The sequence below is a fragment of the Alexandromys fortis genome, unplaced genomic scaffold (genome assembly GCF_014885135.2).
Source record: "Alexandromys fortis isolate MF-2015 unplaced genomic scaffold, M_Fortis_MF-2015_v1.1 scaffold_76, whole genome shotgun sequence".
NCBI classification, from domain to species: Eukaryota; Metazoa; Chordata; class Mammalia; order Rodentia; family Cricetidae; genus Alexandromys; species Alexandromys fortis.
In genome coordinates this window covers 6,932,586-6,954,589 of record NW_026067997.1, presented here as the reverse complement: position 1 = coordinate 6,954,589, position 22,004 = coordinate 6,932,586, and the positions used below count along the sequence as shown (strand labels likewise).

General features: G+C 45.4%; 1 long non-coding RNA gene across 4 annotated transcripts; it reads right to left on the bottom strand.

The window, feature by feature from the left end:
- Positions 1 to 335: 335 nt before the first annotated feature.
- LOC126512609 (uncharacterized) lies at positions 336 to 21,726 on the bottom strand. Of its 4 annotated transcripts, none has more exons than XR_007595096.1 (8): positions 21,610 to 21,726; positions 20,041 to 20,185; positions 18,248 to 18,452; positions 15,881 to 15,976; positions 4,298 to 4,452; positions 3,295 to 3,444; positions 708 to 822; positions 336 to 632 (listed from the first exon to the last, which is right to left on the bottom strand). It is a non-coding gene; the product is annotated as an uncharacterized lncRNA (long non-coding RNA). The 4 variants fall into 4 exon arrangements; XR_007595098.1 differs by having other exon boundaries at positions 4,298 to 4,392; XR_007595097.1 differs by lacking the exon at positions 18,248 to 18,452.
- Between the last annotated feature and the right edge of the window lie 278 nt (positions 21,727 to 22,004).

Below are 22,004 nucleotides of genomic sequence, written 5' to 3'. Positions count from 1 at the left end.
GACTCAACTGTGGAATCCGGGCTCATCCTGAGAGAGGGGGCAGGAATGCCAGTGTTGCGGCAGGAAGGCAGAGCTGAGCCAGCAAATGCCAGGTTCACGGGAAAGGAACAAAGATGAGAAAAATAAAGACAATACGTAGGTCCCCTCAGGTACGCAAAGCCCTATGTGTTCTACTTTGCCTATTAAAAGGTAAGCGTATAGTCATTTCCGGTGCATGCATGAATGTGTGTATCGGGGGGTGCACTATCAAGAGCACTATGGACACACACAACAATAAGCAATGAAAAAAAAAAAACACCCATAATGAAATATGCTTCAACAGACATTTCCTGGATTATGAAATTTCACGTTTATTTATTTATTCATTTATTTATTGCTTTGAGACATTTTCCAAAATTTTCTTTTCAAAATGATTTTATGTATATCAATTTTATAATTAGAAAAGCAATTCAATTCCCAAAACGATGATGACTCGTGTATATACAGAGCTTCCTGTTGGCCAAACTTCTACTCCATCCGTCCTGCTTCAGGTCAATCCTCTACTCTCACAGGCTCTCTTCTCTACTCTTTAAGGCACGCGCCTCCTTTCTTCTTGTTCTTCACTTCTCTTCTTTAACGTGGTGACTCCCATTCTGAGGGCAAGAAGGCAGTCTAGAGACAGTCGCTGGGGTCTACAGCACCGGGATCTACAGACCACGAGCCCCTACCTGTGTCCTGTGAGGGGAATGGTTTACTGCAGGCAATGCCCCTGCAGTGACTCCTTCGTCAGTTCGTGGTGGAACTTGGGGGTACAGGTGGTAAATCAACCGTTCCAATGGGTAGCTTGAGGGGAAAGGAAAGAGTCTCTGAAAATGCAATAGAAATATTCTTGTATATCAGAAAATAGTAATTCAATACTTTCCAAGAAGAGGGGAGAAAGGGAAGGGAGGGAGGGGGGAGAGATGGAAGGAAGCAGAGAGGGAGGGAGGAAGGGAGGGAGGGAGGGAGTGAGGGAGGAAGGGAGGGAGGGAAAAGTGGCGATGGGAATCTTTTCTTCTTTGAAGTCAGAGGCAGAATTTGAAAAGAAACTGCCTCAGGAGGCGGCACCAGCATTCCCCTTAGGACACTGTCTTTATGGAAACATCTGCAGGAAACAGCACATGACCACAGGTTAGCAGGAAGCCGGGTGACAATAAACTTGACATAAACGATATGGATTTCTGAAATGCAGACCGTTTCAGCGGAGTTTATATGACATGTGACGATGGAAATCGCCCTCCAGTTCCCCGTATCCTTAGTAAAGCCCTACTGAAACTCAAGCATGAATGTGCACACATAGAGATACTTTTGCAGAAGAAAAACAACTTTATCAAAATCAAAACGGCTGAGCCTTTTGACACGAGAGAGGACCCAGAATCCCAAGGATGGAGATCATTCTTATATAGGATGCAACTGCTTAGTTGGCATGGGTGAGATCCAGGTACCCAAGGATGAGGTCATTTTTAACAGGGATTTCCCTAACAGAAGCAGGAAGGTTAGTCCAGAAGTGACATCCATAAAACACAGAAATGATTGATACCCAGACCCCAGGTTTGCTCTCTGACTTCTATCTATGTGACCTTGGAGAAGCTATTTATCTTTTTAGATCCCTGGTTTTCTTATCAATAAAGATATGAACTAGTATGTGGATCGACTTCTTTGGATCACAGAAGTCATAAATGTGATAATGAAGCTGGCACCGGTAGCAAAGAACCCAGAACGTAAGTGTCCAATACACGGAGCCTTTTACATGCTGCCTGCAGTTAAAATGTATACTGACGCTCAGGGCACAAGTGAACAGCTGGCCACAGCCAACCTGCTTGGCCTCTGACTGTCAGGTGCACTGTCTGCAGATGAAAAACAGCTGGCGCACTTCGATTAAGCCACTGGGGTTTCAGCCACTAAAGTAAATATTGGCCCGGAGGAAATTTCGGGGAAATATGCATTCAGAAGGTCGCATTACTGCATGGCTGTGCACCCTGAATATTAAGAGGGAAAGTGAAACGTTCCTGCCACTGTCTGAATCTGCCGTGATTAGTTGCAGTCTGGAAGCTACACAATACCATTTTTCAAGGATTAAAGTTTCTCATTCCAAGTTCAACACACTTGTTGCAGCTTTGCTTTCTATCTCCCACCAGGATTTGTAGAAGAGAGCCTGAACTAAGGCTAAACAAATATATAACAAATCCAGGTCTCAATTCCAGTTGAAGGAAAATGTGAAAGTCTGCCTCCGTCAATCCAGCCCTCTGCCTCCTGCCGGGCCATAAATGTCCTTTGTTGTCCCCCGGCAGAATCAGAGGGTCTGTCTTCCATCTCTATGGGGAGCCGAGTGAGACGAGAAACGGACCCAGAGAAAAGAGCCAATTGTTTAAAAAAACTGCAAGCCTGGATGTACTTGGAGCTCTCAGAAAGAAGTAACTGCTGAACACCAGATTTTCAGCTATCAAAGGGCCACTGTGAAGGAGCTGAACTTCATCCCACAAGAGGGCTTTGACAACGTGATGAGAAATGTTTCCTAGGTTTTTTTTTTCCACCTAATCTGAAGAAAGTAGCAAGAGCTGATAGAGAGAAAGGGAGAGAGAGAGAGAGAGAGAGAGAGAGAGAGAGAGAGAGAGAGNAGAGAGAGAGAGAGAGAGAGAGAGAGAGAGAGAGAGAGAGAGAGAGAGAGAGAGAGAGTTGGAAAATGGAAGGAAAACTTTCTCGGCTTTGGAGAGCATCAAACTGCATGGTGAACAGAATCATCAATGCTTGATGAGAACAGAACATTAAGGATAAGAATAAAAAATTGAACACGTGAATTTGTAGCCACACAGTCATTTCTTAATAAAAGAAAAATTTCCTATGCTTTGAATGCAAAAGAACTTCAAATGAAAAAGGAGGAAGAGAAGAGGAGGCGGGGAGAGGGGAGAAGGAAGGGAGGGTGGGTAAGATTTCATGGCTGCCAGAATTTCAGATAGCTGCAACTGAACTTTTATTCACTGGGGAGAAAAGTGTCTATGGGTGAACATAAGGATTTGCTATTATACCACTCAACTCAGGCATTAGCAATTTTTTAAAAAAACACATACAAGCTAACCTTTAATGGCAGCAGGGTGCCAACTCCTCTGTCAGCTTGCGTCACCCTGCACCTCAGAACTGGGCAGCCAATTCAGGTGCCACTTCAGAGTAAAGATGTCCCACAATTAAAGGAAAGCCACACCGCCTGTGATGTCTAATAAACAGAGTCGGAGAATACAGGCAGACTGCTCACCCCACAGCACCCCAACACACACATACTTCCCCTATTGAGAAGACTCCTGACTGTCTCTAACCACCCCTGAGGCATGGCGCCACACCAAGAAGGTCACTCATCGGGCAGAAGACATGGTTCTCAGAAGATTCAGTAATTCCCTCTCTGGGTCCAGCAAAATCCGCGGAACAAGCAACCTAAAAGAACGAAAGTCACGCTGAAAGTGAATTCTGAAACAATGGCTTTTATGTGTGCTGAACAGAGGATTATTTGGCTATGTTTTGCTTTTAAAATGCTTGTGGGCAGAATGGTCCCATGAGCCACTTCTGTGGGTGTCCCCAGCAAGTTCAGTCACTGGGAACAGTGGGAGATCTGCACCAGAAACTCTCTCGCTTTAGTCCCTTCTGACTCCGCAGTGGGGATATATCCTTCAGCTGCTCCCCAAACAGGGGGTTGTATCCCCAAAGTCCACTTCCCATCAACTGGTTGCTTATAGGAAGGACTTTGGAATGGGCACATGTAATAAAGGGCGAGAGTCATGGTGGAAGCCAAAACTGGTTCCCTGGGATGGCAAGATGGCTCGGTAGGTAAAAGTGCTCGCCATTCAAATCTGACAATCTTCATTCACTCCCTGGGTCCGCTGGTGGGGAAAAACCTGTCTCTCCAATGTTGTTCCCTGGCCTCTGCATGTTTGCATTGGCATGTTCACACCCATGCGTGCACACATGCACATGCAAGCACACACATACAGAGCATGCACACAGTCATTTTTTAAAGGCCCTATGAGTGACTAATGAGGAACAAAAAGCCTTCTTGGGCCTCACAACCTGCCTGGCTGAGATCCTGCACGGGTAGACAGGCAGCCAGAGTCAGGGCTGGCAGACGCTAAAGAGACTCAAGACTCAAATTTCCTAGTGCTCAATCGTTTTGCTCAAGAGAGGCCAACTGATTCAGAGAATGAGAGCGAGGCAGGGATGCTCACATACCTGTCACGGCTCTCGGGTTACAATGCAAATGGGGCAGAGTTAGGCAAACACCAGCATAGCTTACCCCTCAGAACACATCCGAATAACCGAGTCACGGAGTCGTCTCACGGAGTCGAGTCACGGAGAAGCAGAGATGTTTATCAATCTAATCCAGGAGCTCTTGATATTTTGGCAGCCAGTGACCATTTGTGGAAAAGTGATGAAATCAGTAAAGCTCTCCTGAGGTGGAAAGGGTCTTTCTAAAGAAGATGCAGCATGCAGCATACTGAAATCTCCTTCAGTGGCTCTGCAAGCTCTCCTAAGGTCTCTCTGGATCGCGAGTGGAGGACATTTAACCCAGTGGCCTCCACCTCACGTTTACCCCATTGTGAAACGAGGAAGTAGGAAGCCCGACAGTTACAAGAACGGGTCCTCATTTCAAGTCACCCACATCATTCAGATATAGCCAAGGCTAGCTCCCCCATGCCATCCCTAAAGTCATCTGTTTCCACAGATTTTCAAATCGTTAAAGGAAATGTCTGCTCTCCTTGCTTACGTCTCACAGTCCACATACACAAAAATCTACATCTTCTGCGACCACCCCAGCCTCAAGGAGCCTCGGATCGAAACGCTGAGAAACCTGGACAACTAAACAAAAACACATCTGTGTTTGCACGCGGGTTTTGGTGACAGCTGCCTGGACACTCAAAGGGATCCCCACATTGATCGCTGTCAGTCTGTTCTAGATACGAGACATGACCCTTGTGGAGACGTCAACCATCAGCCAGCCACATGGACAGCCACCCTTCTCCGCCACCGACTGGGCCTCTTTTTGAAGTGGTTTCATCTTATTCTCATTAGTGTTCTGAAGAGAGCTCTGTCCTCCCACCCCCTCTCTCTTCAGACACGGGTTGCTGTTCTTTCTAAATCAGTGGCAAGTCTTCCAAGTTGTCACGGGGCCAAGCCCCATCACCGACCACACACCAACCCCCTGCCGCTAACTAATGTGTCCTCTTGAAATTCAGACCCAAATGGTCAACAATTATGTGGCAAAAGGCCCCTGGAATCCTTTGGGTGTGCTCCTGTAGGATTGCAGGGCATGGAATATGTGTTTATCAGTTGGCTAGGGGTGCTAATCAAATATTGCGATGTACCATTAGATCTTGGATCCCTTTTCTTCTTCGCTTTGCAATACCGAGTCCTTAGAGGCAAAGATTCTAGGAAAATGGAGAACACCCGTTACATAAGTCCTTTTAAACCCAAGTACATGGGATGCTAATTGTTCCAAGACTAATCGTTATCTAGCATGCTGTGGTCATTGCTCTGCACCAGTGGCAGGAGACAGATCCCTGAAGTGTTAGCTGGACCTGTGCCAACAAGGGAAGACCATGTCAGAGACAACCTCGAAACACGTAAAGTAACCGTCCTAAGCTACGATTATGGCTTCCAGGCCCATTCCCACTTCACCTGAACTCTCACCCATAGTTCCTCCCAGGCAGAAGGGTTGTACACAGAATCTTCTGGGGATCATGTCTGGGATCCTATAGGAGGCACTGGTTAATGTCCAGCGTCTGAGTTGGCTCCCAAGTGCCAACTGAATCCAGAAAGCTAAAGGAAAAGCTTTGCTCCTCACCGCCTCGTAGCAGCTTCACAGGCAGAGCTCTCTAAGATCACACAAATGTCTCTCATTCTTACACTCACATTGTAGCTGGACCACATCCAGGCCAGGAGTAGAATGTTATGGCAGGAGCTCACCCAGCAATGGAGAAGATAGGGAAACAGCCAATAGCTTCCTCTGCGTGGTCTCTTTAAACATTCCTCAGGAGCACTGACCCTGGCCCAATTGTGTGTGTATGTGTGTGTTTGTATGTGTGTGTGTGTGAGTGAGGGGGGAGAGGGACAGAGGGAGAGAGAGGTGAGGGAGGGAGAGAGAGAGAGGGAGGAAGAGAGAGGGGAGGAAGGGAGGGAGAGAGAGAGAAAAGGATCAGCACACAGTGTGTCAGTACATATATGCCCATCGAATGCACTGACACATTGGCCAGAGCAAGACATCAGCTGTCTTCCCTTACTGTTCTCCACCTTATTGCCTGACACGGGGTCTTTCCATGAACTAGCAGTTCACAGGTGTGGGCTAAGATGGTTGGCCAGAGAACACTCGGGATCTTTTTGTCTTCATCCCAATGCTGGAATGACAGACATGCACAATCATGGCCACCATGACATGCGGCTACCGGGGATCCATACTCAGCCCCCCATGCCTTCAGAGAAAGCACTCTTACCCATGTGAGCCACCTCCACAGGCCCTGCCCTAGCTTTTAAAAGTCCTTTCCAAGCTGGCTGTAACCCTCAAAAGCCTACTTTAACTCATCAGCTGTACGCCCTCATTTATAACAGGCCCATCCTTTTCTCCTCTCCTACGTTGCCTGGGTAACTACCCTAGGTTTGGGGGTGATCCCTGTCTCTGCCCTTTCTCCTTTCAGAACCTTCCCTTTTAATATTAAGAACTTATTGTTCACCATTCCACTGGGCATAAACCTATGAGAATAGGAAACAATTAAAAAGGCATTGCACTCATATTTTCAGCATCATTTTTCAGAACTATCTGAAAGGTAGGAGCAACTCGAGTGTCCATGAAATGGATGAATGAATAAATAATATGTGGCCCCTATATACAACAGAATGCTGTCCACCCTTAGAACAGTATTCAGTTCTGCCACATGATATAAGATAGTTGAACCTTGGACATGGTTTTCAAAGCAAAGCAAGCTAATCACAAAAAGACAAATACTAGATGACTTCGCTTACTTGAGATGCCGGGAAGAGGCAAAATCCCACAATCAGGAAGTAGAATGGTAGTTTCCAGGAAAGCTGAAGTGGGAGGGTTAATAGGTATAGAGTTTTGGGTTAGGAAGATAGAAAGATCTGGAGATGGATGGTTGGATGCTGGTGACGGTTGCGCAATAACATATGTCTGCTTTACCTAACTGAACTTTTTAATTTTATGTTTAGTATACTTTGGCACAACTTAGAAACATTTGAGATTTAATTTTGGACCAAAAACAAACAAAAAAAAACATACAAAATGCCTTTCCTGATTGAAGCCCATGTGCTAAATGCCCACACTGAAACCAGAGATGGATCTCGCAGATTGGTCCCTCACTTACTCACTCCCCTGTTGTGCTTAAAATGCTCTCAAGTTTCTAGTGGCTTCTAGAAGCCCGGGAGGCCATGGCGTGACTCTGAGACAACAGCGTGTCCCCAGAGTCTCCCACAAGATGTGATCTTTCCCACGTGTTTCTGCTGGGATGATAAGCATTCACAGAGTGACACTCTGAGGAAGATTACATAAAAGCAGTTTTCCACAGTGCTATTTCTAGATTTGTATGAGTCATTCATTACCTTCTGAAGGGCTCGCATTGCTAATGAAGGCTTTCAATGCACAATACGGCAAGAACCCTGAAAAATTCTACGGGCATGAGGAATAAAGAAATTGCTGTTTCATACTAGAGTTCATTCAGAAGGGTTAGCAGCAAGCTTGATGAAGGAGCCAGCCACTTAGGCCGTGTGGAACCGCAATGTGTCTCCTTGTCGCACACAATGCTTCTAAGGGTTTATTGTGCCCATTATAGGAAACACAATGCTATTTTTTTTTCCGGTGATATATTTCTTAAGTTAAGTCCAGCTCATGTTGTGTTTACAATGGGATCCTTCTGTATGAGCAAATATCATTAGGAAGGCCATTGGTGTAGCTATAAGAGTGCTGTCTTAGTGTTGAGAAGATTCCAAACGATCAATTTGAAAGTTGATCCAAATAGATTTGGGCCCTAGTCCAAAACTCCTCACTGATGGCTGTTCACAGTGCAGCCAGCTACCAAAGGACTTAGACAAATTAGCATGTGTTGACCTTTCCACAGGCCTCTCACAGAGAATGAAACATGCACACAAATGAGATGACTCTGAAAAACTGGGAAGTTCTTACCAAACAGTACGAATTCCAAATAACCCCCATTTGGAAAGAAATGAGGAAACCAAGACACTCAAAGATTCAACCACGTGCCCAGGGTGGCCCGGGGATGCTTTCTCCTCTTGTCACGTGGATGGCATCCCATTCCCTCCTTTCACTCTTCCCTCTGGTAACACGGCCACCACTAGAACATCCCTCCGAGTATTATGCCCGACACTCATGCAAGTTATCCTGGACACATTATCTTCGCATGCAATTCTTAGCTTCTCAGAACAAGAGAAGCATGAGGTGTTCAGTCAGGTCCCAGAGAAGGTCACTGAGGTGCCCGAGATCACACACCTAAGTAGGGGCACAGCAAGTGGTAAATCTTTCTTCTCTCTCTCTCTCTCTCTCTCTCTCTCTCTCTCTCTCTCTCTCATTGTGCAATCCATTTCCTTTAATCCATGGGTGCACATGGGAATCAGACAGCTTTGAGATAATAAATGAATGGTTTTTATGGTTTCTATTTGGAACCAACCACTGTATATCTGGTTTAAAAAGTGGCACCGAGTGTATAACTGAAAACCATTGTTGGGATTAATAAGGAGAGCAAACAAAAGGGACAAGATCCAGGACTTGAGGGTGCATTGTCCTTCTGATCACCTGTATATTTTACTTTTTTTTTTTCCAAGACAGGGTTTCTCTGTAGCTTTGGAGCCTATCCTGGAACTAGCTCTTGTAGCCCAGGCTGGCCTTGAATTTACAGAGATCTCCCTGCCTCTGCCTCCCAAGTGTTGGGATTAAAGGCTTGTGCCACCACTGCCAGGCTCCGCTGTGTATTTTATATAGTCACACATGGTGTAATTTGATGTGACAGTCCTGACGAGTTCTTGGTCTTCTTACATAGGAAATTGTGTATCGGTGCCTGTGTGTATGCACTTGTATGTCTGTTTGCACATGTGGATTGGAGGAAGACAACATCTCAAAACCAGACTAGGGATGAGAAAAGAAATTGTTGGTCATCATTGCTTTGTTCCTATACTGAGCTAAGGCAAACAAAAACAGTCCTGGAAAGGACAAGAAAACCAAGATGGAGGAGAAATCTCAGCGCATTAACAAGACGATTGTCTTCTGTTTTCCTTCACCAAGGAAAATCAGAGACGGGGCCTGGCTGCTAATGCAGCCCTGGTCTCTACCCAGAGCTTGGCTGCTGCTCCACATTTGACCCTGACCTCTGAAAGGAAGCCTGAAGAAACTTTATTTCCAAATTGTGGTGGCACACTCAGGTCCTCTCCAGCAAGTCCTGCAGACCATAGTTGAGTATAGCCTGCAGTTTATTTCAGTCTGGCCTATGGGTTAAGAATAATAGATATAGATATATAATTATATATAGTATATTATGTCATTCATATATATTAATGACAGGATTAGTGAAATAATATTTCATCATACTTAGAAACTTCAAGAAATTCAAATAGTTCTGTACCCAGAAATAAAATTGGACAGGAGCACAGCCCTACTGACATGTCTCTGGTTGATTGTGTGCTATGTTGGAAGAACTGAATACTTAAGAGACCCCAAAAAGCCTAAGTAAGAAAAGTTGTTTCTCCCTCTCCAGGAGTATAGGGTAAAAGAGTTGAAAAGAGGGTGTTCCAGGCCTGCTGGCACAGGCCTCTCCTCCGAGTACTAGGAGTATTGGCAGGAAGGGTAGGAAGATGGTAAGTTAAAGGCCAACCAGATGGCCTAAATGAGCCCTGTCTCAAGATTGAAAGAAAGAAAAACAGAGAGGCGGGGGGGGGGGGGAGAAGGAAGGAAGAAAGAAAAGAAAGAAAGAGAGAGAGAGAGAGAGAGAGAGAGAGAGAGAGAGAGAGAGAGTGAGTTAGGGATTTGCTTGGGAGTACAGTGCTTGCCTACCACGAACAGGTCTGGATTTGGATCCCCTGTACACCATAAAGAAAAACATAAAAGTACAAGGCACATTCCTGATGCATTTCCCCAGGACTACAGTGTTTTCCTCCAGAAGAGACTGGGAAGGCAGAACACCCTGTGATCCTACTACTCTTGGATGCTCAGCCCTGAGATAAGGAGCCTTGTCATGCAATTCTGACCCCTTATAATTTCCTAGGACATGCAGCCATTAAACTCAGTGATCTGTGCACTTGTAGTCACCGCGTCCCTGTTGCTTGGGCCACCCTATTATCTCATGGTAAATAACAGACTGTCATCACACAAGGCTGTAATTACATCAGCTAAATGGTAAGGAAGGAGAAAGAAAAATGGGCCACGCTTGGGGCACTCGGCTGAGTAGTCTGCCAGACATTCCACACGCCTCCCTCCCAGGAGAGACCTCTAGACTGCCCTTACTGGCGAGATCTTTCCTGGATGAATTTTTTTTTTTATTTGTATTAAAGGTTTGAATGTTACCTGTTTGGGTCATGTTCAGATCAAGGGCTGGGCAAGTGTAGATGTGAGGGGGATTGGTATATTTCTACTGACTTGCCATGCAGCATTTATACCCCAGCACTCAGGGCTTTGAAGAGTTTATAGGATATTTTTGGAAGAGCAAAGACAATGCAGCCTTGTTTGCCAACACCACGTTCGATTCATCCCTTTGTTGACACGCATCTGAGGGACCGCATATCTGTGGGCTAAGGAGTCAGCACAATTGGCATTGTTCACAGCCCCTTTGTTGTGGCTGCCCCATGTGCATGGGTTGGGGAGGTTCCATATTAAAAGCATTCTCCACAGTGCCTGTGGTTGGATCTCTAGTTTCGCATCTGCATATTTGGTGCTTCTGGACTTAGCAGCCCCAAGAGTGATGACTGGGAAGAAAAGGAGCAAACACAGCCATGGATGCCACCACATCCTTGATTCGACACAAAGTCTTCACTCTTTTTCACCTCCACACCTGGGCCGAGATTGTCTAACTGTGGCTTTGCATGCTCCTTGTGTTATCTGCTCAGGAAATCTGCTATTGAAACATTTTCTTCTATGTTGAAATTTCCTGGCTGCCCCCACTCTCACCTGACCTTCAAGCAAAGCCGGAAGAAGTACAGATGTGCAAGATAGGATATTTCTTGGGATCATCTGGCTTGCAAGCCTGACCTGTCCTTAGTTGTTCAGGATCCTAAAGAAAACACAAGGGCTCCCCACCCCCTGCACAGCAGGAGCAGGAGTAGGCTATGAAGGAAGAAAGACAGGTAGACAGAAATGATAAAGAATCCCGTTCATTTATGCCTCCACATGGACGCCCAGGACCTCCTTCCAGGGGAGGTCAGAGTCCTTGTGCAGATATCTGAAGAGACGTCATCTGGGTTTGCGTTAGTGTAAGCCTGTGTCAAGTACAGGAAATGAAGTCAACATTAGAAACTTCACAGCTATATCTTAGGAGGCTTCTGCTTTTAACTTCAGAAAAGACAAAAGAGAAGTTCAGACAGATGAAGACTTTTTAAAATGTGAACTCGTTTACAGTTTTACATAGGCGATGATAAAGGCACAGAAAATCTCCTTCAAAGTCAGTAACCCTTGCCTTTGGATATCAGTGCAAGCGCACAATCACAGCTGATGACAAAATTATTAAGAAGGGTACCACGTCTTTGTTCAGTGAGCCAACTGGAATGGACATCAGTGAGCTGACATTCCTGTCTTAGCAACATAACAAAAATTAAATAAAATGGGATTTTTTTTTCTTTTTCTTTCTTTCTTTCTTTTTTTTCATTTTGTTGTGTTTTGGTTTTGGTTTTTCAAGACAGTGTTTCTCTGCCTGGCTGCTCTGGAACTCACTCTGTAGACCAGGCTGTCCTCAAACTCACAAGATCTACCTGCCTGTACATTCCACAACTGGGACTAAAGGTGTGTGCCACCATCACCCAGTTAGGGATTTGTTTCTTTAATGAAAATGCTTTCTTATGGAACCTTTATCATCAGGGGAAAAAATACAACAACAGAAACAAAACAAAACAAAAATACTCTTCCTGAATAATTCTAAAAGATAATTCCAGTTTGAAAGCAAATTCCGCGAAGATGAAAGATTATCACTTGACTGGATCTTGTTTCTGGAAAGAGGGAAAGAGAAAGAAACTGATGGTGGGGTGGGAGGGGCACAAGGAGAGAGAAAGTTGAGGAAAGGAGCTTCAGTCACAGTTGCAACCTGCTGGTGTCCACAGGTGCCAGCGGGGCCTTACTCCTACATGCAGTTGCAATTCCTGACTGCTGTGCCAGCTGCAATCTGCCCCCGAGATACTGTGACAGTCTCACTCACGTACCAACAACCTTATCCCATGGGCATCTCCCTGCATGAATGAAATTCCCTATAATGTCCCCTTCACACATCTCCCCCTCATTCTCCAGGTTTGACCTCCCCACCTTTGACCTTTGTCCTCTTCTCTTGACCTGGGGGATGTGTTTCTGATGTTCCAAGTAAAGCTTCCCTGGCAGAAAAAAAAAAGAAAAAAAAAAAAACGAAAGAAGAAGAAAAAGAAAAGAGAGAACCTGAAGTAAGCAAACACTTGCAAAGAAAGAAATTAAAAAGGTAGAGGATCATGACTATCCAATATCCTACAGTCAAAACATTGTGATTCTGGCAAACAGACAGACATACACAAGAGAGCTGAAGATAGTCAAGAAACAGGAATTCCTAGAAAATCATGAAAAAGAAATTAAAATGCATGTCCCCATAAAAAATTGTGAACCTTTGTAGCACAGTCAGGAATTAGAAACAACCCACGTGAGAAAACAAACTGGGAAATAAAGTGCGGTCCACACATAGCGAGAACTGTGGCTCAGCAGAAGGGGATGAACTATTTATTACAGGCAGCGCACAGCTTTCAAAGAGAGAAGCAAGCACAGCACCCCTCTGTGGGATCCCATTTTATGACATTACTAAAGCAGCTGAGCATTTTCCTCTCAATGAAGTAGAATCAGGTCCATGGGCTCTGTACACTTGGTGGAGAGAAAAGATTAATTAGAAATGGTATACAGGAACATGTGAGGTGACAGGAACGTGCTGGCATGCATAACTATAAATGTTTCTCATTTATTTATAGAAATGTGTGCCAAAAACGAGAAAATTAACTGCAAGTGGCTAATTACCCCATGAGCCTCTACACACACACACACACATACACACACACACACATACATACATACATATTGTATATTTTTCCTTGTAAGCTATTTTCTCCCTCATATACCTATTTCAGGGAAAATGACAACAAAATGCAGAATAAAAGCTATCAAATTAGAGGAGCTTGACCCCTGATTTCTGTAAGGTATAAGAAAAGATTAAATTCAAGGCTATTTGATATCAATAAAATTTGTACAATTATTTTTCATGTTTGTAAGAAAAACGAATCCTAGAGAAGCTAAATAAGAAGGTGAACCCAAACAAAAACACATAGGCATCCTCCTGAATATTAACCTTCATCAAGCGATGAAAGGAGACAGAGACAGAGACCCACATTGGAGCACCGGACTGAAATCTCAAGGTCCAAATCAGGAGCAGAAAGAGAGAGAACACGAGCAAGGAACTTAGGACCGGGAGGGGTGCACCCACACACTGAGACAATGGGGATGTTCTATCGGGAACTCACCAAGGCCAGCTGGCCCGGGTCTGAAAAAGCCTGGGTTAAAACCGGTCTTGCTGAACATAGTGGACAGTGAGGACTACTGAGAACTCAAGAACAATGGCAATGTGTTTTTGATCCTACTGCATGTACTGGCTTTGTGGGAGCCTAGGCAGTTTGGATGTTCACTTTACTAGACCTGGATGGAGGTGGGTGGTCCTTGGACTTCCCATAGGTCAGGGAACCCTGATTGCTATTTGGGCTGATGAGGAGGGAGACTGGATCGGGGAGAGGGAGGGAAAGGGGAGGTGGTGGCGGGAAGAGACAGAAATCTTTAATAAATAAATAAATTTAAAAAAAAAGAAAAACAAATTAGCCTTAGATGATCAGCAGAAAAAAGGAGCACTAGAGATGCCAGTCAAGGCAACTCAAGAGACAAGTTGCTTCCAATAGGCAGTGAGCTGAACAGTGACTCCATGAAGACGTGCTGGGGTCCTCTCCTCCGGAGGCTACGAGTGTTGGGTTACACAGCTGGAGTGTGGGGAGTGTGCTTTGGATAGCGGAGGATGGAAATAAACTTAGCATCTGGAGAGGAGGGGCTTGACATGATCACATGTGTCCTATTCTTAGGGAGAATATCTGAGGTCACAGAGAAGGAAGGTGACATAGAAACGTGCTTCTATGATTACGTAGCCACAAGCCTGAGACTGCTGACAGCCACAGGGATGGCAGCAGACGCAACTACCTACCCATCTAACAGCCAGTCCGGGTCCCTCTTTAGTAACAGACCCACCCTGCTCTAGGGCCATAACTTAAACCCTGAGATCAACAGTCAAATAGTTGGCAAGTGTTTTGGCCACAGGTTCTCCAAATAACTGGATGGTTTTAATAGCTTGAAGATGTCTGCAGCCACTCCCATCTGTCATCCAGTTATCTTCATCGACGGAAGGGAGGGCTACCCTTGCAGTCGTCACCTCTCTGCAATAAGGCATCCTTGGACCCAGAGGGTGTGCATTAAGGATGGGAGAGCAAAGTAACAAAGCAAAGGTTCCAAAATAACGTGGAACTGCGGGAACAGTCCTGGCCTCCTCGCCTGTTTTGCATACATAAAAAAAGCAGGCCTTGTTTTGTCAACCCAACTTCATATTGCATTTCTGTAGACCCGTAACCGAAAGCAATTCCCAGCTTACTCCAAGATCTAATTAACTTTATAAAAACGATACTGAAACTAGAGAAAGTTAAGAATGAGGAGTTGCTGATAGCATCCGTTTTTCCTCTGGGTTAGTTTTCCAGAGAACGAATTTGCTGATCTCATAGGAGATGTCTTTCATTTTGATTTGCTAATCTCTGTTTTCTTTTTCAGTTAGACTGAAAACAGGCAGTCAGACAATGTATAAGTCACATCTCTCTCTATCCCCTGAGTCATGTAAAGGGAGTACCTGCCTCTGTTATTTGTTCCAAATCAGGAAAGGGTTACCTTAACAGACAAATTGCCCCTGTCCCCCAGACTCTGGTGTTAACACCCGACAGGCTCAATGAACATCAAAGGTGTTGCCTCGTTCAGCCCTGCAATTTTCCATTTTGGAGTGACTGATTTTTAGACGTTCCATCTTTCCCCAGATCACTGTGAAAGACATAAATTAATCTATAAACCAGATAAGTACAAGCCCTTAAACTAAAAAAAGAAAAAACGTGTCACCCAGATGAAGGGAGAGAACATGAAGCTAGGAATAATTACTGGACATTAGAGACAGAGCAGGTGTACAGAAGAGCGTGAGAAAGAGTGCTGAAAGTTCTGGAAGAGGCTCTTGGGCTAAGAAAGGCACAGAAACAACAGCCACTGCCAATGATGACTGTGGGCCTAGAGCTGCTTGGCTCCGTGCCTACTCACGAAACCCTGTCCACACCACTTCACAGAGGGTCCCAAGGGAGCTGTTTGAGGATCTCTAAACTCTTTAAGACCACAGCCTTTCTAGGTAGAGGCCTGAGGCGGAGCAGTTCCCAGATGCAGACTTGAAACCTAGCTTGATTCTTACTCGAGTTTCTTTCCTTCCCATAATGCTTCTTAAAAGGAAGGCTCAAGCTGATTAGAGAGACAGTTCGGCATCTAAGAGCACTTGCTCCTCTTGTAGAGGACCTGGGTTGGGTCTCCAGTACCTACATGGTGATTCACAGCTGTCGGTAATTCCAGCTCCATAGCGCCAAGAGACTCATGACTTCTGTGGGCGCCAGACATATACATGGTGCACTTACATACCTACATGCAGACAAAACAATAATACAGATAAAATAATATCAATAAATCTTTTTTAAAAAAAATAAGGTAAAGAGTGATAGAGGAAGCATCTGACCTTGACTTAAAGGTCAACCTCCCAGCCTTCCAAACAAGGTGGTGACAAGTGTCAAACACATGGGCCCACAGGTGACATTTGATTTGGTATCTCCAATAACCTGGCCATCTTTCAGTCACCTGCATGATAAAGTAACATCTCAATTTGCCAAGTCCTGAGAGCAGTCAACAAGGGTCCAATCCAACCTCTCTTTTCTCTGTCTATTCATCTGCTCCTTTGATGCTCTAAGCCAGCACCACACCCCTGAAGGCTAATTCTACTCACAAGAGAACAATGATTCCCTCATTTATGTGAATCAATGCGCAGGGAAGAAAGGCAGAGGTTGCGAGTGCACATACCTCCTTCCACCAAGATAGTCTGATTATACTTATTTAGGGTCAGTTCTTTCCCTAAATGTAGTCAATGGACCAATAATAAGAAAAATAGTGTTACTTTATTCTACAGATGTAAACTATGTTAATAATTAAACATATTTCTCAGCTTCTATGAGAATTTGAGTCGGCTTCCATTTACACATGTTTTACAACTTACATATTACACATGATAAAAGATGCAATTGCTTCAGTTACCAAATAAATAGGAAATGAATACAAACATTAAAAGACCACCAAGAAACAGGCATGCTCATCGTGCAGATGGGAGAACAAAACATGGCAACGACATCGATTGTGGGGAGCAGAGGAAACCCTGGATGTGTGAGGTCCTCCATGAATGCATGTTGTTAACATGGCCACAGCCATGCCAAGGACCTTAACCTCAGACCCATGGTATCAACGGCTAAGCCTTCCTTTTGATCTATATGCAGATGTTGGCAGTGTGTGCAGAAAAAGTCTGTCAACCTTCCACCCACCCCTATCTGTAGATCCTGAAGACTGCTCCCTACAAGAACTGTTCCTGCAAAGATTAGCTAGACCTGCCTTCTTACTCAGCTGGATACCATAAACCCTTGCTCAATTCAGTTATGTGCGGGAACCCCGCCTCTCTGTTCAACCGTACATTATAAACACACTGAGCCTCCGGGGTTCTACAGTTTCTCCATCAGAAAGCCCTGTGCACTTGATCCTGCTCTTTCTGTATGTCCCTGTGTCTAACATTTCTTCATTCCCTTGCTGGCCAAGGGCACAGGACACAGCAATCTGGGGAGCGGAGGAGCTAGAAGAATTGGAGAAAACCTTTCCACATATACTCAAAATCCCCACTGCTAGACACGTGTGTACAAGAGAGACATTTGAAGGAATGGAGAGATGGCTGAGCACTTAAAATTGGTTTCTGCTCCTACAGAGAAACGGACTTCAAGTCCCAGCACCCACATCAGGAAACTCACACCACCACTGCCGCTCCAGCTCCTGGGGATATGAACCCCCTCTCCTTGGCCTCTGTGGGTACCTGTGCTCCTGTAGACTTACACACACACACACACACACACACACACACACACACACACTTAAAATTTCCAACTTTAAAGGAGAAATGACACATGAATATGCCCCATTAGTTTCCACAAATATGGTGACACCTGCTTCAGTTTGCCCACAACTTAGCTTACTGAAACTGGAAAGTTTTGGTTCTGAAACTGGAGCAATACCTGGCAAATTGGGACTGCTGCTTACTGGTAGCAAATAGCCCTAAATTCATCACCTTGAAATGACGTATAACTGCTATCTCTATTTCTCTGAGTCAGGAATGTGGATATAGCTTAGGCAGACCTCTGTCGCATGCTGCTGCCACCACCACCAAAGCAGCAGCCAAGGTACCAGAGTGTAGGGCCCTGGTCTGCCCTTATTCCTGGGGTGCATCTCGAGGACAATTTCTGGTCTACATAACTAAGCATTCAGCCCTTATTCCTAGGGCGCAAACAGTTTCTAGTCAGATGACTAGTGTTCTGCTGCCCCGCCTGGTTAAGTTCNTTGTTGATATGGTAATTTCCCATCTGCCTGGGCAGGGGTCCTAGTGCTGCAGTTAGGTAGAATAGGACTTTCCTCAGTCTGAATAAAAAGCATTCACTTGATCTCCTATCAAATGACCCCTATCTCTTTGTGTGTTCTGTTTAACCTCCAGGCCTTGCATCCAGTACAGTGGGAGGGTGTAACACCAAAACCTGGTGTTACACCAGAGGAGGCTGAAGTCTCAGCCAGTGGATGAATATAGTTGGTTTCCCAGTCCACTCAGGAGCTTACTTGCAAGATTCAGTCCCTCAAAGGCCATGGGAACATTCAAACAGAGGCTTCTGTTATTTGCTGGCCAAAGCTGCCCTCCGTTTCTTGCCACAGCCACTTGCTCCATCAAAGTCACAATATCATGACAGGAGTCACAAGGTTTGATATAACCTGAGCAAGGACCAGGTACACCTTCAATGTAGCTGGACTGTATTGGTTGAAAAGACTGGAGGGAAGAAGAGGACACAGTCTAAGAAGAGAGACAAGCTCCCAGATGAGAAACAAAGTCCTGGTAACATAAAAGGCCTAGTGATCAGCATCGCAACACCTGGAGTAAGCTCAGCATCCGATACATCTTTGTCCTACAATTCATGTCCTCTCAACACACAGTCATCTACCACTACCTTCTCCACAGAGAAAGCTCCAGAACAAAGCCTAACCTTCTCAAGGGAGACCATGCTTCTTGGGACAACACTCTATCCATAGCTTCCAGGGCCAGGGACACCCTCCTAAAATGACCACCATCAGGGAAGGTCAAAGCTTGACATCTTCAGGAGGAATGCATGGTTCACTTGTTTCCTTTTTATTGTGATTATTATTATTATTATTATTATCTCTTCACCATGTTTGTGTCTGGTGTCCAAGGAGGTCAGAAGAGAGCCTAAGAGCACCTAAAACTACAGTTAAAGATGGCATTGGCCCACCGTGCAGGTGCTGGGGATCAAACCCAGGTCTTGCAAGGGAAGCAAGTGGTCTTAACTGCTAAGCCATCTCGCTAGCCCCTCCTGGTTCACTTGTATTTCCTCTCAGTCTAGAAACGACTCACCAGCCCAGAATTATTTATAATCATCACCCATGCTCCTTGGAAATCGATTTGGATTCTGCTCTTTAAGGGGCTGTGAGGATATATGAGCTCGCAAGGCAACCAGTGCTTAAATCATCCTGCTGCTGTAAAGACTGTCTTACTCCAGGGCCCATCCTTCTACAGAGGAGCAGATTCTTTTCTTCTTCAGGAAGTTGCTGGCATGGTGGCAGGACTTCCTCTAAGGCTTTGGGTTAGCTCTCAAGGAAGCAGTGGAGGGAGAGGACACCCCAAGCCTAGCTTCTGCCANGCAGAGTCTGACCTCACTTCCTCTTCCGCCCAGAATTCTATTCTGTTTACTCCTCCCATCTATGTTCCAAGCCATGAGGCCAAGCAGCTGGTTTATTATAACTTAACCAATGAAATCAACAGATTGATATATGACACTCCCACATCACTGCCACCCCCTTGTACTTCCAGAGCTTGAAGGATGACGTTGACAGTTTGGTTTTATTTTGTTTTTTTTTTTTTGTAGCTTGTTTGTTTGTTTGTTGTTTCTTTGTTTTCAACAATAGATTTCTGAAGCAACACCCTGGGGAACAAAGTGACCAGGACCACTAAGGCAGAGCATAATTGTTACCCATTTAAAGTGCCCTGCAAATCAGATGAAACAAAAGGTCACCTGTTGGGCCACATTGTCCCTGTTGTTAAAGTACTGGCATTTCTAAGTTTTTTATAAATTCAGGTGGGCTTCTCTGGCTGGGCTACAGGCCCCAGATAGGAGGAAACTTCTCCCTCAAAACGATTTCCCCCTCAGACACTAAACCTAAAGACCCTTCTCTCTGTCCCTTTTCACACCTCATCATCTTCGCTTCTCCTGGAGTTTAAACCCACCTCCAATGGAGCAGGACAGTTAAGGTCTGTAAAGACCAAGGGTGAATCTCCTGTGACCAGACAAGGCCTCAAGTAGATGGATTGCGACACCAGCCCTGCCACAAAAGCCTCGACTTACAGTTTGTCCTGCCTGCAGAGTGTGATGGAACCAGATCCCAGCAGACTCCTCATCAAAGAGGCCAGAGAGACTTTATCCAGCAACTGTTGGGAGCAGATGTAGGGTCCCACAGCCACACATTAGATGGAGAACTCAGGGAGTCCTGCTGAGAAGCGGGAGGAAGAGGGGAGCCAGAGGGGTCAGGGACACCAGGAGAACATGGCCCACAAAATCAATTGATTGGTACTCACAGGGCCTCGCAGCAATCAGGGAGCCTGTAGGGGTCTGATCTAGGCCCTATGCATATATGTTATGACTGAGGAACTTGCCGTTCTTCTGGGGTTCCTAACAGTTGGAGCAGGGCTGTCACTGACTCTTTTCCTGCTTGTGGCACGTTTTCCCCTCCTGCTAGGTTGTCTCATCCAGCCTTTGGCCTGATCTTATTGTAGCACATGATGCTGTGTTTGGTGGTTATCCTTGGGAGGCCTGCTCTTTTCTGAGGGGAAGTGGAGGGAGCAGATTTGGGGGTGAAGGGAGGTGCCATGGGAGAGATTAGGGTGAGGGGAGGGAGGGAAAACTGCAGTCGGGATGTAATGTATGAGAGAATAAAAATAATAAAAAAAAATTTAAAGATCAAAGGCAAAATTAAAGTCAAGTATCTACTTTTACCCAGCAGTCACATGACTCCCTAGGGAGAGGGACAGCACCAGGAAACATCTGCTATGGCACTGAAAGAGTCCCTGGCTCTTTTCTCTCCCTTGGGATTAGATTCTGAAAAGGGTCCTTTAACTGCCCTCTCAGCTCCATGGCCGCCATGCCACAGGCTTGAGGGAAGCAAAGAACTCATTCCACATTTAAATATTTGCAGTTTTCTAGAAGCCAGATGTGTTTGTCTGTAGAGAAGAAGGGTGTCTTTCCCATCCCTTCAGCAGTGGTCACACCTCCTCTCAAGAGGGCACAGCAGGCCATCTCTTCATGAAGACTTGGTTGTTTTTTTTTTAAGATTTTTTTTAAATTTATTTATTTCTTTATTAAATTTTAGGCTCTATAGGCTCTATGTTGGCCTCCTTACAGCCAAGGGTCCTTTCAGTGTGAGGACTGCCACCAAACCCCAGCAGGGAAAACTCATCTCTTCCTTCTCTGGGAGTCCAGAATTTTACCTTAATGTTTCTGGTGATGTTTCCAGTCAACTGTTGCAAGGACCAAGGGTGGGCTCTGGGGTGAAAGGGACACACCAGCCTCCATGAACAAAGAAGGGCCATACAGCCGTTCTTTCATGGGTTTATTTAGGGGAGGAGATGAAATAAAAGGCAGCGTGTGAGAAGACCAAGAGACAGAGCTGGGGAAAGGCAGCAGATGCTGTCAAAGATCCTCTTTCAAGTTCCTGTGTGCTCAGAATCTGCAGATGTATGTTGGCAGGGCTACAGTCAGAGCGAGTCGGGAGGCAGGGGTTCACACATCTGGAAAGCATTTGCAAGGGGCAGAGTTCAGAAGTGCTCTACCTCAGCTGCCTTCGGAGCAGGCCAGCCGAGCAGACTGATGCAGGCTGTAGGGCTGGTTGCTCCCAGAGGAGTCTCTGGGGTCACTTACCTAAGGCAAGGGTTCTCCTCACTATCAGCCCAAGCCCATGGCGAAGTTGAAAGAATCATATGATGAGAGACAGGGCCTGGGGGAAAACTGGAGTAGAGAAGAGACGGCAATTCAAACTTCGAGAAGTCTGGCCGCAAGTCAAGAAACAAAATGTACTTGGATTGAATCCAGTGCATGAGTTAACTTGAGAGCAAAGAACAGCATTCAGGGGAGGGGACAAAAGGCCACTCCGCTGCATAGTAACATGCAGGGGTCATGCTCACACCACACTGGCTTTTCTCAGAAATCTCTGTACATTTCGCCTTCGTTTATTTCAAGAATGCAGAAGGTTCTCTTTATCTGGAGGGAATTACTTGCTCTTTTTGAAGAATTTATGGGGTTCTGCAGAACAAGAG